Below are 14,293 nucleotides of genomic sequence, written 5' to 3'. Positions count from 1 at the left end.
ATTTCTATACCCATCTTTAATGTTTCCTTCTAGAATACTGTATTCTGAACTTTCCATTTCTTTGTAGTGGTGACCACTAAACTGTGGGTGATCCTGATTGTTTCCTCAGTATTTGAATTCTTTCTTTCTGGCTACTTGCAGACATTTTTTTTTTTGTCTGATCTGGAAGCTCTGGTTTTTGGCTAAAATGTTTCTGTGAATTTTCATTTTGGGATTTTTTCCAGTAGGTTACTAGTGGATCCTATTTTCTCTTTACCCTCTAATTCTAAGAGTTCTGAAAAGTTTTCTTTTAAGAGTTATTGAAATATGATATCTTGCCTCTTTTGTGGGGGGATGTCATGGCATTCAGGTAATACAGTGATTCTTAGATTTCCCCCCCTTTGATTTCTTTTCCAGGCCAGTTATTTTTTTATATGAGATATCTTATATTTTCTTGTTTTTTTTCATTCTATAGACTTTCTTTTTAATATTTCCTGTGGTCTCATGGAGTTATTTGCTTCTATTTAGTTTATTTTAATTCTTTTTTTCTTTGGTTTATTCTAATTCTTAGGGGGTTTGTCATTGGATGAGGTTTTGTACCTTGTGCCAAACTGTTAATTCCCTTTCTGTTTTTTCTTCTCTCTCTCTATTTTCCAGAATTTTCCTCTAACACTTTCATTTCATCACAATGTTTAAAGAAAACCTTTTGTTTCATCTCTTATAGGAATTCTAATTGAATTTATACCCATGGTGTTTTGGGGAGTTTTTTTGAGGTCTGGCTTGTAGATGTTTTAGAGTCATTTGGGTCTTGAGCATCCCTGTCACCACAATAGCTTTTTTATGGCAGGATTCTTTTTTCTTCTTTGTTTGTTTATTCATCCTTCCAGCCTACTTCCTGAATTCAGACTTTATATTAGGTCCACTTCTGACCATTTCTGGAGAGAAGATTTAACTGGTTTTGTCACTGCTTTCTTGGGGTTATTGAACTTGTGTTATTCTAGGTTCTTAGGGTTAGCTTTTGGGGCAGCTAGTTGGCACAGTGGATAGAGTGCTGGGTCCAGAGAGTCAAGAAGACTCATCTTCCTGAGTCCAAATCTGGCCTCAGACACTTACAGATGTTTCACCCACGGTAAGTCACTTTACCCTATTTACCTCAGTTTCCTCATCTGGAAAATGAGCTGGAGAAGGAGATAGACAAGAAAACTCCAAAATGGGATCATGAAGAGTTGGTCACAATTGGAAAAATGACTGAACAGCGACAACAACAGGTCTGGAGACATAAGCTTTCAGTATTCCTGGAATTTTCCAATGCAGGAAAAAGTCTGATTATTGCCTCTTGGCCTTACCTCTTCAGATTCCTGACCTGGACTTAAATCTGAACAACAGTAGACTGCTGCTAGACTCAGCCACTATCAGCCACCTGGAAAGCGTTGCTGGTTCAGTGTCGTAGAAATACAGGCTTCCCTTTGGTCTGGGATTCCTGCCCTGCTTATTCCCCCTTCAGGTTTCAAACTGAAGCTGAAACTGAGACTTTTCAGTACTCCTGGGGTCTGAGCCACACATTGCTGCTTGCCTTTGAATTTCCTCCTTGCTCAGTACCCAGGGTAGGGTGCAAAAGCATTCCTTTCTACCTTTATATAATATCTCTTGAATATACTTCTCTCCTCCGACACGGAATACTTTAGCATCCTGGTGGAGGCCCTTATCACCTCACACTTAGACTATTGAAATAGCTTCCTGGGTGGTTTTCCTGTCTTTAGTCTCTTCCCATTTCAATTCATCCTTCACTTGGCTATCAAATTTTCCTAAAGAATAGGTTTTCTGACTATTTCACCTCCCTTCCCCTCTACTCAGTAAATTCTAATGGCTCCCTATTACTTCCAAGATCAAATATCAAATCCTGTGTTTAGCTTTTAAAGCCCCTCATAACCTGAACCCTTCCTACCTTTCCAAATATTACTCTTGCCATGTACTCTGTGATCCAGTGACACTGGCTTCCTTACTTTTCATCACACAGAACATGCCCTCTCCAAACTCAGATTTTTCACTGGCTATTGCCATTTGTGGAACTCTACCCCTTTTCATTTATACCTTGCACTTTCCCTAGTTTCCTTCAAGCCTCAGTTTAAGGTCCACCTTCAATAAAAAGCCTTGCCTAGTACTTCTTAATCTTAGTGCCTTCCCTCTGAGACAAAGTTATCCTGTATCTTGTTTCTATATAGTTGTTTCCATGTTGTATCTCATTAGACTCTGGATGCCTTGAGAGCAGGGACTGTTTTTTTGCCTGTCTTGGCATGCCCCGGGTTTAGCACAATGCTTGACACAAAGTAGTTACTTAATAAATACTAGCTGACTGACTGGGCTAGGAAACCTTCATGGAAGAAGAGGCAATTGAATTTATCTCTGGTTGATGGTTGTATTTGACCAGGGAAAGATGCAGATATAGGGTATTTCAGTGGAGAAAAGCATAGATATTGTTTTAGGAGGATCTTTCTTTCTTTCTTTCTTTCTTTCTTTCTTTCTTTCTTTCTTTCTTTCTTTCTTTCTTTCTTTCTTTCTTTCTTTCTTTCTTTGTGAGACAATTGGGGTTAAGTGACTTGCCCAGGGTCACACAGCTAGTAATTGTTAAGTGTCTGAGGTCAGATTTGAACTCGGGTCCTCCTGAATCCAGGGCCAGTGCTCTATCCACCTAGCTGCCCCATAGATATTGTTTTAAAGGTAGATTTGAGGCAGGTTGCAAAGGTGATTGAAAGTTAGGACAAGGAGTTTGAACTTCTTCATATAGAGAATGGGGAGGCACTAAAGGTATTTGAACAGGAGAGTAACATAGAGATATTTTAGGAAGGTTTTTCTAACTGTAGTGTGCAAAATGGCTTGGAGTAGGGAAGACTGGAGAATGAGACTAATTGGAACCCTTTTGTAGCAAGTAGTCTGGGCAAGAGAATATAGGTTCTTGAAAGAGGAAGGTGGTTATGGGAATGGAAAAGAAAGGATGGATGTGTGAGAATAATAAATCATCAAGACTCAGAGATTGATTGGTTACAAGGAAAAGGAGGAGGGAGAACTAAAAAACACGATTCTCAGGTCTGGAACTGGATAACTACAAGAATGGTAAGACTATTTATCAACAGAAATAAGGAAGTCAAAGACTGAATCCAGTTTGGTAAGTAACATGATTTTGGTTTTAATCTTCTGAGTTTGAAAATATCTAAATGGAAATTTCAAAGCCAGTAATTGGACACATAGGACTAGAGACCAAGGGAAAAGAGAACTGGAATTGTATATTTGGGGATCATCCAAATCTTCACTACTTTCTGTCGATAGTGTCACAATTCTCACAAGCACCCTGACTCCAGACCTTGCTGTTATCCTTGAACCTTTCTCCCTTATGGCCAACTTGACATCCTCTGATCACCCTTGCCCCTTTTGGTTATTCTTTTGCTTATCCTGTTGCTTTCACCTTGAATATTTTCCATTACAAATCTCTGAGTAATTCCTATCCATCATTCCATGTCCAGGTCCACTATAAAGCCCTAATGAAAACAATGCAGTGAAATGGAAAGAGTCAGAGGATATAGGTTCAAGCCCTGGACAGAAAGTTGAATTAGTATATATAAACCAATCATTTAAGAAATTTGAAGGTAAATTGCAGGGGAGAAATAGGAAGGTACTTGAATCTTGGACAGCAGAATCTGGTGACTTTTGTCCCCCAGAATAATGGAGGCCTGGACAGATTTAAAGTTGTAGAACAAGATGAAAGAAAAGAATGAAGGAACTAGAGAAAGAAGGCATAATAGAGGAAAACAAGTGGGGAAGAGTGTTTTGTGGATTTCCTCAAGTTATATGCTTATAGCTAGAAGATTATGCTTTTGACAGGGTTGAGGCTTCCAAATATCTTTTCCACTGATGCTATCAAGGAGAGAGAGAGACACACACACACAGAGACAGAGAGAGAAACAGAGACACAGAGACAGAGAGACACACAGAGAGACAGAGAGACAAAGAGAGAAATTCTGTATCCTTAATTCTATACACACATATGTGTACATGTATACACACATAGTCTACAGCCAACGAAGGAATTTGTTTTGTCTGACTATGCATCTTTATTACAAGAAATTTGTTTTTTTTGTTTATCAAAGAGGTAGGGACTGGGAGGGATAGAAAATAGATTTTTGCTAATTAAAAAACTAGAGAGGTAGAGAGATATTACAGATGTGAAATGTCACATACACTTTTAAATGAAGTCACTTATATTTTACTATTTTACTTCATTACAAGAGACATCTCATGTAGTGGGAGTAACCTGTAAATGTTTGTAATATAAAAACAAAATACATCAATGAAACTTTTTTTTAATGTGATATGAAAAAGATGAGAGAAATATTTGGCCTTGATAGCTTCTGTTAGGAATTCAGGGAAGATGCCATAAGAACAGAGAGTTGGAAGGAGAGTAATACATTCCACAAACTCAAATAATAAAATAATCATATAATTAATGGGAGGGAAAAATCAAGCACCGAATATCTTTTGATCATTATCTGTTTTTTCCCCCAAGAATGAGTAAAAGTAGTTTCCAGATCTGAGAGGTTTCATAAGATCATAAGGTTGGGATGTGAATAGAAGGAGAAATCTGAGGTCCACAAAGACTCAGTTACTTACCCAAGGTAACACATGTAGTAAGTGTTAGACCAGGGATAAAAACCCTAGTTCTTTCACTTCAAATACAGTGCCCTTTCTACTGCACAGTCTTCCTCCCCTCCATTGTTGCTTTTCTCTTTGATTAAAGGACATTCTTTGTAGCTCTGAAGACAGTCTTGTGCCAGGAATCCAAAAGACTGAGCATGGTGAATTGGGTAGAAATCTGGGATGTTTACTATTGTTCTTCTAATGAAAAGAGAATTAAAACCATGTGAAGAGAGGCCCCTCTGTCATTGGGGTTAGAGAGCTAGTCTCAGATCTAGTAAGAGGTAGACTCAAGTTCAGATTCATGCATACTGACTTTGTAACCCCGAACAAGTCACAACTTTTCAGTGCGTTAGTTAGGCAACTCTCTGAGACTATAAATTATTGAGAAGTTGCTGATCTACCTTGGTAGAGGGAATTGACTTAAACAGGAATCTCCTATATCAATACTTGTCCAGCTCCTGTCCCCACCAAATGCAGAAATTAAAGGTAGAGCTATTTGAATCATGGCCACCATTAACAGGCGTGCATTGAATCCCTGTAGAATACACTACATTTACTAGGCCTCTATTTGACAAATGTTATGTAGCTTTGGAGGGTATTATCTTTGGGAATTACTTGCTTTATAATTTAATAAACATTCTCTGTTAGAAGCCCTTCTCATCTCTTCTTTAGCTTCATGTATGGTTTAAAAAATCAATATTACAGCAGAAATAGATATTCTTGCTGCTTAATTTGAGTCTAACACTGAATAAAGACTTAAAGACTTGGTGTTTGGGTTACATTTTTGTTGACTCACTGTTTGAAGCTGCTTAACGTTCTTTTGTGAAGGAAAAATGACTCATTTATTTCATTTATCAAGTTTGTCAGTTTTTCATTTGAGTGACTTGATTACGTGCAAACCTTTACTGATCAGACTAGCAGTCTTCATTTCTTGAAATTGGCCTCGGATTGATTCTGTCATTCCCCCTCCCCTTATAAGTGATACTCTCATAAAAACCTTGAGAGAGACTGAATAATCAAGACATCAACTATTATTAAACTGAAAGTATGAAATTCCTGAGCATTCTCATCTAAGTTAATGGAATTTGACAGATGAAGACAGAAATGTGAACATTTCACTGAAATCTGCTTTAATTAAATGGAAGAGTTCTTCAGAATCCTCTAGTGTAGGTCTTGTACTCAGAGTAACTACATTCAATTAAAAAAACCCCACAGCTTTTAAATATTATTGGCCTTCTTCAGCTTAAGACAACAAAACAACCAACTCTAAAAAATAAAACTAACAAACATTTTGGGGCAGGGCTGGGATGACATTTTTTTAAACCTGATAAGTACAAAAATTGAGGGAAGATTTTTTTAGAAGGAAACTATACTTACAAATTAAAATGGAATTCAAATTCTTGCTAAAGGAGCTCAAACTTCGAGCATCTATCACAGTAAATCCACCAGATTCAGCCCTCTAGGAATTGTCTATTAATGAAATTGGCTCCTTGAATCTTTTCCTAATGAAATCATGATAGCAGCTGTATGCAGATATACTCCAGTTAAGCCTTAAGATCCAAGTATGTACTGCCAGCATTTTTTAAGCATCTGAAAACACCAATTGGAATATTTTTCCAACCTAAAAATTCTGTTAAAATACCCAAATCCAGTTCTTTACATCGGATAGTGTTCTTCGTTGTTGTTGTTGTTTTTTAAATACCCTTTGCTTTAGCTGGTTGGAAATATATAGTATGCTAAGTGTATCATTTAAGTGAATTCACTCATTACTATTCCCTGCAAAGAAGCATATTTCTTTCCTCAGAGAAAAAGGAAATGAGATGGGTATTTCTGTATGCCAATTATGCCAGAATAAATCACAGGCACCAGATCTGCACAAAGCAAAGGGGAGGCCAGAGGTTCTCTTTCCACTGCAAGACATAACATTGTGCAATTTTCAGAATACTTAAATTTGATTTTTCATCTGTTGCCTTCATCAATACTTCCAGAAATTATGTGATATCATTAATATAGTATTCTCTTCACCCATTCAGGTCACAATTCCTCTATTACTTAGTTCAGGGGTTCCTAACCTTTGTTATGTCCTAAACTCCTTTGTCAATCTAGTAAAACCTAGCAATCCTCTTCTCAGAGTATTTAAATATTTAAGATAGCATGCATAGGATTACCCAGAAAGCTGTATATATTGAAATACAGTTATCCATGTGTTTAAAAAACAAACAAGTTCATTGGCTCCCTGCCCCCCATGCTTAGGTTATAGAACCCCCACTTTAGTAAATAGTTTTGATGAATTATTGTGGTTTTAAAACAAATTCCCATAACTCTTTGGTGATGAATCTACAAAACTTGCTAGCCTGATTCTTAGACAATGGACACAGTCCCCAGCTCAAAGCTTTTTCTGTCTTGTAAGACCATCCAGAGTTACTGCTCCACTGTACTTTCCTTTGAGAATCCAGGGCCACCTCCACCTCATGGTGAAACCTTATATGACTTCAGTGGAAGCATTGGTATATTTTTATATTGGCTAAAGCTTATTGGTCAGTGACTGTGCTTCAATATTTTCCCCAGTAAGCCAGAAGGATAATCTATAGACAATAGAAAATCAGATTTCACAAATTAGATACTGATTGATTTTATATCATCTAAAGTTTACATTGTTAGGAACATTGACTTACTGAGTTGAAAGGGATCTTAGAGGTAATCAAATTAATCCCTTTCATTTTACTTGTGAGGATGGCAGAGCTGAGACTAAAACTCAGGTCTTTTGTCATGCAGGTCTTTTGATTCCCAGTTCTATGCTTTTTTCACTGAACTGGTTTCCATTTTCTCTTTTGAATTCCTATAGTCTCTAACAGCTAACCCTTTAATTATATTCTGTATTGCTTTCTCTAGCTTCATGCTTTGTCTGAGTAGCTGCTAAGATTCCTGTCCACAGGGAAGAATAGATTTCTTTTACTTCTCTATTCCCAACAATGCTTAGCATATTGCCTTTGCACATAGTAGGGACTTGGTGACTTGCTCTCTGTTGTTTTTAGTAGAAGAAAAGGAGACTTATGTGTAGACTTGTCTGTTTTCACATACTTAAAAAAGACCTATCCTGACACCATTCATAAGACACAGACTAGGAAAGGGAAAAAAATTAAAAGATGAAAAAAGTCTTGAGGAAACACCACTAGATCCCACCAGATTAATCTCCTATACTGACTGATTATATTGAAAGAAGTTATCAAGCTCCTCCTGAGTTTATTCCTCTAGTTATATTCAGACCAAGTCAATCACACTTCAATATTCCTTCATCTATACCATTTGATTGGGATCTGGAAATCTGGATAACTCACAGAAGTCTTAGATTACTTTTCAGTGAGAAGTTGTTGCTGCGGATGTCAGGACAGCAGAGAGACACTCCACTGTGTGGGGAACATGTGAGGCCTCTTCCAGGATGCCAGCCGTTCAATAAAATAAGCCCTTTGCTTGATGAAGGAATCTGAGAAGTCTTGGACACAGCAAGAACAGCTAAACATCTTGTGTAACATTGAGAGGCAGAGAGGTGGGATCTGGCTAACCAAGGTTGGAATGTACATTATTCCTTATTTATTTTTTATTGGCAAATAAGATTATAAGAGATACATAGATTAAAAACTTGGGTTTAAGGAGAGCTCTTCATAGGAACTGTTGGGCAAGTTACTTAACCATTCCTGATGATGTCTATTTCCTTTTAGCTCTAACATTCTATGACTTTATTTTATTTTATTTTGCAAAAAATGTGTAATTTTATACAATCAGTTTTCATATTCTAGATCCTTGAGGGATACAGCATCACTTGGATCCTGTGTCCAATGGCCTTGGCAGGAAGATTGCTTCTGAACTTGGCCCGAACCATTCCACTATTACCATGAGCCCGAGTAACTTTCCCCTAGATCACTCTTCTTTTGTTGGGTTTCCCACCAGGAGTCACTGTGTTGTTTTTTGCTTTGTATACATAAGCACATCTCTTGCCCAAATAGAATTCAGTTTCATCCTGAGCATAGACTCCTTCAGTTTTCAAAAGAGCTGTATGTTCCCTCTGGTTTCGCAGGCCTCCCTTGTAGCCAGCAAAAATGGCCTTGGACCACAGTCTTCCAGACATTTTGCCATTCTAGAAGTCCTGTTTCCAGGAGGCCTCCGAGGTTCCAAGATGGAGGAAAAAAACCCAAAAAACATTCTATGACTTTAAAAAGAAAATATTATAATTAATCATCATTTGATTGCAGAGTGCTTTTTTTTTCTTTTTTCTTTTTGGTGAGGCAATTGGAGTTAAGTGGCTTGCCCAGGGTCACACAGCTAGTAAGTGTCAAGTGTCTGAGGTCAGATTTGAATTCAGGTCCTCCTGACTCCAGGGCCGGTGCTTTATCCACTGCGCCACTTAGCTGCCCCCGCAGAGTGCTTTTTACTATTTCAAAAAGTGCTTTCTCATATTCTTTTATCTCTCTGAGAACACTAGTGTAGAGAAGGCAAATATTATTAATCCCATTTTAGAGATAAGAAAAATTATGCAAAGCGAACTCTCATGGTTTCGCAATGGTCATATAGCTAATAAGTTTGTAACTGGGTTGGTAATACTTTGAAAAATTAGAAAATTATAGTAATGATAAAAAGTAATATAAATTGTATTACTATAGTTTCCATTCCACAAATATTTGTCACATTAAAGAAGAATAATTTCATTATATATATTTTACAAATATAACCCAAAGGTCACTTAGTGTTTAAGCTATATGATTAATACTTTTAAAGGAAGTTTAAAAATTTTTTTAAAAATAAAGGAAGTTATCTGGCATTTTTATGGGCAAACATAATCATCAAATTAATATGTCCAAAATCCTTACTTCATTCAAATTGTTTTGGGGAAAACCACCTGGCTCAATCTATATGTAAGAAAGATGTGGTAATATGGCTGGTTATACCTCCCATTTGGGAGTGATGCTCCTCTTGCTCAAAAACATTTCTAGAGCCAGTTGTAACTAGGAATTTTGGCACATGATACACATTTAGTTGTTAGGAAAGGGATTTGTGTTTTTGAATTAATTTTTATTACTTTATCTAGTTCTAGAAAGGTATCCCTTGGTCATATGGTTGGTACCACATTAAACCTGTATATTATATATATCCAGTAGATATCTTAAACTCGACATGTCCCAAACCAAACTCATTATCTTTCCCCCTAAACCCTCCCCTCCTTTTACCTTCCCTGTTACTGTAGAGGGCAACTCTATCCTCCTAATCCCTTAGGTTCACAACCTAGGAGTCATGCCTAATTCTTCACTATCACTCTCTCCTCCCCCCTTCCCCAAATCCAATCTTCTTGACAAGGCCTGCTGATTTCACCTTTCCAACATCTCTGGCACAGGCCACCTTCTCTTCCCAGAAACTACCACCACTATAGTATAGACTGTCATCACCTTGTGCCTCAGTTACTACAATAGCTGCTAGTAGGTCTTCCTGTCTCAAGTCTCTCCCAACTCCAATCCATATTCCATTCAGCTACTAAAGTGATTTTCCTAAATTTCAGGTCAAACCATGATACAACCCTGCTCAATAACTCCAGTGGCTCCCTATTGCCTCCAGTATCAAATACAAAATACTCTGTTTGGCTTTCAAAACCCTTAATTACCTAGTCCCCTCAGTCAGTGACATTGGCCTACTGGCTATTCCACAAACAAGACACTCCCATATTGGCTCTAGGCATTTTCTCTGACTGTCTCTCATAAGTGGAATGTTCTCCTTCCTCTACTTACTGGCTTACCTGGCTTTCTTTAAGACCCAGCTAAAATCTCACCTTCCACAAGAAATCTTTTTCAACTCCTTTTAATTCTAATACCTTTCCTTTCTTATTTATTTCCTGTTTACCCTGTATACAGCTTATCTGTTTCTTGTGTCTTATCTCTCACCATTAGATTGTGAGCTCCTTGATGGTAGGGGTTATCTTTTGCTTTTTTATGTAACATTTAGCACAGTGCCTGTTACATATTAGATACTTAATAAATATTTATTGAGAGGGCAGCTAGGTGATGCAGTGGATAAAGCACTGGCCCTGGATTCAAGAGGACCTGAATTCAAATTTGGCCTCAGACACTTGACACTTACTAGCTGTATGACCCTGGGCAAGTCACTTAACCCTCATTGCCCTGCCCCCCCCCTCAAATTATTGGATGACTGATTGATATTAGCTTAGGGAATATTGACATAATTATGATGTTGGCATGGCCTATCTGAAAGAATGGCCTTGACTTCTGTCAAGAGCGTTATGTAGTTATATTTAGTTAAGTATTACTTGCTAGGTTAACTCCTTGATATTTTATGCTTCTTGAATAGAATTTCTCTTTACTTTATCCTCTCCTTTTTTGTTGTTAGTACTGTATAGAAAAGGTAATTACTGTTAGGAATTTATTTTTGTATACTTCTCCTTATTGAAATTTTTATTTTTTATTTTTTTATTTTTTTTTAGTGAGGCAATTGGGGTTAAGTGACTTGCCCAGGGTCACACAGCTAGTAAGTATTAAGTGTCTGAGGCTGGATTTGAACTCAGGTACTCCTGACTCCAGGGCCGGTGCTCTATCCACTGCGCCACCTAGCTGCTCCTCCTTATTGAAATTTTTAATTGACTTGGTTCATTTCTTCAGAGATTTTCTGAGCTTTTCTAAGTAAACCATCAAGTCACCTTCAAACAGGAATAATTTTGCTCCTTGATATTGATCTTTATACTTTTTTCTGTCTCATTTTATTACTCTACATTACATATCTGGTATATGTCAAATTAAAATGAAGAGAGGAGGTATCTTATAAATCATATTAATATCCAACTTGGTAGGTGAGCTGGATACTGATGTATGATAGAACTATCAGTTGCTAAAGAAAAATTAACTCCTATTTATGAAAAGCTGAGATTTTTTTCACTGAAAAACTTGTTTTTCAGTGAACAATTAGCCAGTCAGATAAATCATAACCCCTTTACCTACCTTAGTTTATATTGGAATTAGGAGGGGTAGGTAGAAGGGGGCCCAGGAGGAAGACTGCAAGCTGTGGTTATTAAGTTATGTTAGCACTTGCATCACAGCAGAGCCTAGGTTTCTTGCTGTGTGACTTAATGAAAGCAGGCATTTAGACCACAAGAGAATCTGCCTGGCCATATCTCTCTGAAAGGTTTCATGTTTACATGGGGCATCTCACTAAGAGGTATCTTGTATTCTTTTAAATTTCTCCCTGTTTGCTCTCTGGGAAATCTTGTGAAATGTAGAAAAGTAATTTGTGGCTTTTGTATTTTGGCTACCCCCAATAGAAAGCAAGAATCGCTGACTACTAATCAGAATAGAGGTATACATGTATTTTCTATTCAATAAGTATTTTTAAGGTGAGTGATGTGTTCCAGGAACTGTCCTAGGTGCTAGGAGTGCAAAGACAAAAACCAAACAATCCCCGAACCTCAAGGAACATATATTTTAGTGGAGAAATAAAATGTATACACATACAACTAAGTACAAGAGATATTTAAAAATGCAAAGTAATTTGGGGCACTAACAAATGGGGTAATCACTAAAGGCCTTCTGAAAGAAGAAACACTTGAGCTAACCCTTAAAGGCAACATGGGATTCTTAGAGACGGAGATAAGAAAGGGGAGCATTTTGGGCTATAAGCAACGTGAAAGTGAGTAGCACGGTGTAATCATCTTGGAAAGATGGGTCTGCACCAGATAGTGAAGGGGTTTAACTACAAATAGAGGACTTTTAATTTTATCCTAGAAGCAGTAGGGAACCACTGATGTCTCTTTAGCAGGGAATAGCTTGGTCAGATTTGTTTTTTAGGGATATTATTTTGGCAACTGTATGGAGGATGAATTAGAAAGTAGAAAGCCGAGTTCAAATATATTAATTAGAAGGCTATTGGAACAGTAGCCACTGACAACTAGGGAGATCGGGAAAGGTTTTTCTATAGCAGGTGACTCTGAGCTAGCCTTGAAGGAAGTTAAGAGATCAAAGGCAGGAAAGATGGGGAGCATCAAGCATGGGGAGGCCCCAAAGTCAGAAATGGAATGCTGAGTTCAGTTAACAGCAAGTAGACCTATTGGGTTGGAGCTTTGAGTGTAGGAAGGTGAGTCACATGAAACAAATTGGGAGAAGTAGAACAATGCTATATTATATAGACCTTAGACAAGAAGTATTAATTCTGTCCTAAGAAGAATAAGGAACCAAGGAAACTTCTTGATCAGGATAGTTAGACCTATGCTTTATTTTGTATAATTTAATGTAATATTTTTCAATTATCAATTTTTTTCTGCCCTAATTGAACCAAAACCAAAAACAAAAAGAAAACAAATCTTCATGCCAAATATGCATAGTTAAGAAAAAGCAAAATCACTTGTTGCCCATATGCAAAAATGTATCTTGAGTCTGTCATATCTGTCAGGGGTTGGGTAATATGCTTCATTGTTGTTCATCTGAATCCTGGTTTGATACCACATTGATCAGTGTTTTCAAGTATTTCAATCATTTTGCCTTTCCTTGTATGTCCAACACTTAGCACAGTTCCTGACACGTGCGTAATAAATGCTTGTTGATGGATTGTCTAACTTTATAATGTCATTATTATATAGGTTGTTTTGGGTTTTGCTCATTTCATTTTAGACCAGTTCATAGAAATCTTCTGAATTTTCTCTGTAATCATTTTTTTCTTATGTCACAATAGTATATTACATTCATATACCATAACTTGTTTTAGACATTCCCCAAAAGATGGATATCAAGTTAGTCTCCAGTTTTTTTCTTTTTAATTTTGGTGGCCTTAGGGAGTATGGATCAGAAAGGGCAGAGATTGGAAGCAAGGAGGTCAATTAAGAATCTATTGAAGTAGTCTAGTTGATAAGTGATGAGGGCCTGAACTACAATGGTGGCCATGTGAATTAATATATGGGACAGATGTGAGAAATATTGCCAGAGTGGGATTAAGAAATTTTTGACTGGTTTTGGGGGTGAGGAGTAAAACAAGGGCATGTGAAGACTCAAAGACTGTTTAAGTCTGGATAACTAGAAAGATAATGGTGCCATAAACAGATACTCTGAGAATAGGTAGTCTGAGGCAAGTTAATGAAATCTATATTGAATATTTTGAATTTGAGATGCCTAAGGGGCATCCAGTAGGGATGTCCAATAGGCATCTGATTATCACAAATTGGGGTGGGAGTGGGGATAAGCTCCTGCTTTCTATAAAATGCTCTAATGGCATGCATCTCAAATAGCCTCTGACAATCAAAGCCCAACTCCTGCCTTCTCATGGTGGAACTGTTTCCACTAACAGGAGAAGGGGCGAAGGTGAGTCACTGTCTCCTTAAAACCAGTCGCTTTGGGCAGGTAGGGCTCATTAGCCTTGGTCCACAACTCGCCTAGGGGAAGGAACCCTGATTTTAAACCTCTGCTGCCTTGCGGCTATACCCATATATGAGAAAGGCTTCGGGAGTTAACCCTGAGGAAAAATCAGGAGTCGGAGTCCCCTAGGCAGTTGGGTGTTGGACATCACATCCCTCTGGCAACTCCTGCGGCGGCACTGGTGCCAAACTGTACTGGCTCTGCCTCTCCTTTGGATCCACCAATGTCGT

The 14,293-nt window shown here is 37.7% G+C and overlaps 1 protein-coding gene and 1 pseudogene across 4 annotated transcripts in view; one reads left to right on the top strand and one right to left on the bottom strand.

The window, feature by feature from the left end:
* APBA2 (amyloid beta precursor protein binding family A member 2) overlaps positions 1–14,293 on the top strand; it is a 373,381-nt gene that overhangs the window by 164,648 nt on the left and 194,440 nt on the right. The gene's annotated exons all lie outside the window — the stretch shown is intronic.
* Positions 8,462–8,794, bottom strand: LOC122743127 (annotated as a pseudogene).

This window comes from Dromiciops gliroides, chromosome 2 (genome assembly GCF_019393635.1).
Source record: "Dromiciops gliroides isolate mDroGli1 chromosome 2, mDroGli1.pri, whole genome shotgun sequence".
Taxonomy (NCBI): domain Eukaryota; kingdom Metazoa; phylum Chordata; class Mammalia; order Microbiotheria; family Microbiotheriidae; genus Dromiciops; species Dromiciops gliroides.
This window is presented reverse-complemented; position numbering and strand designations above follow the sequence as displayed.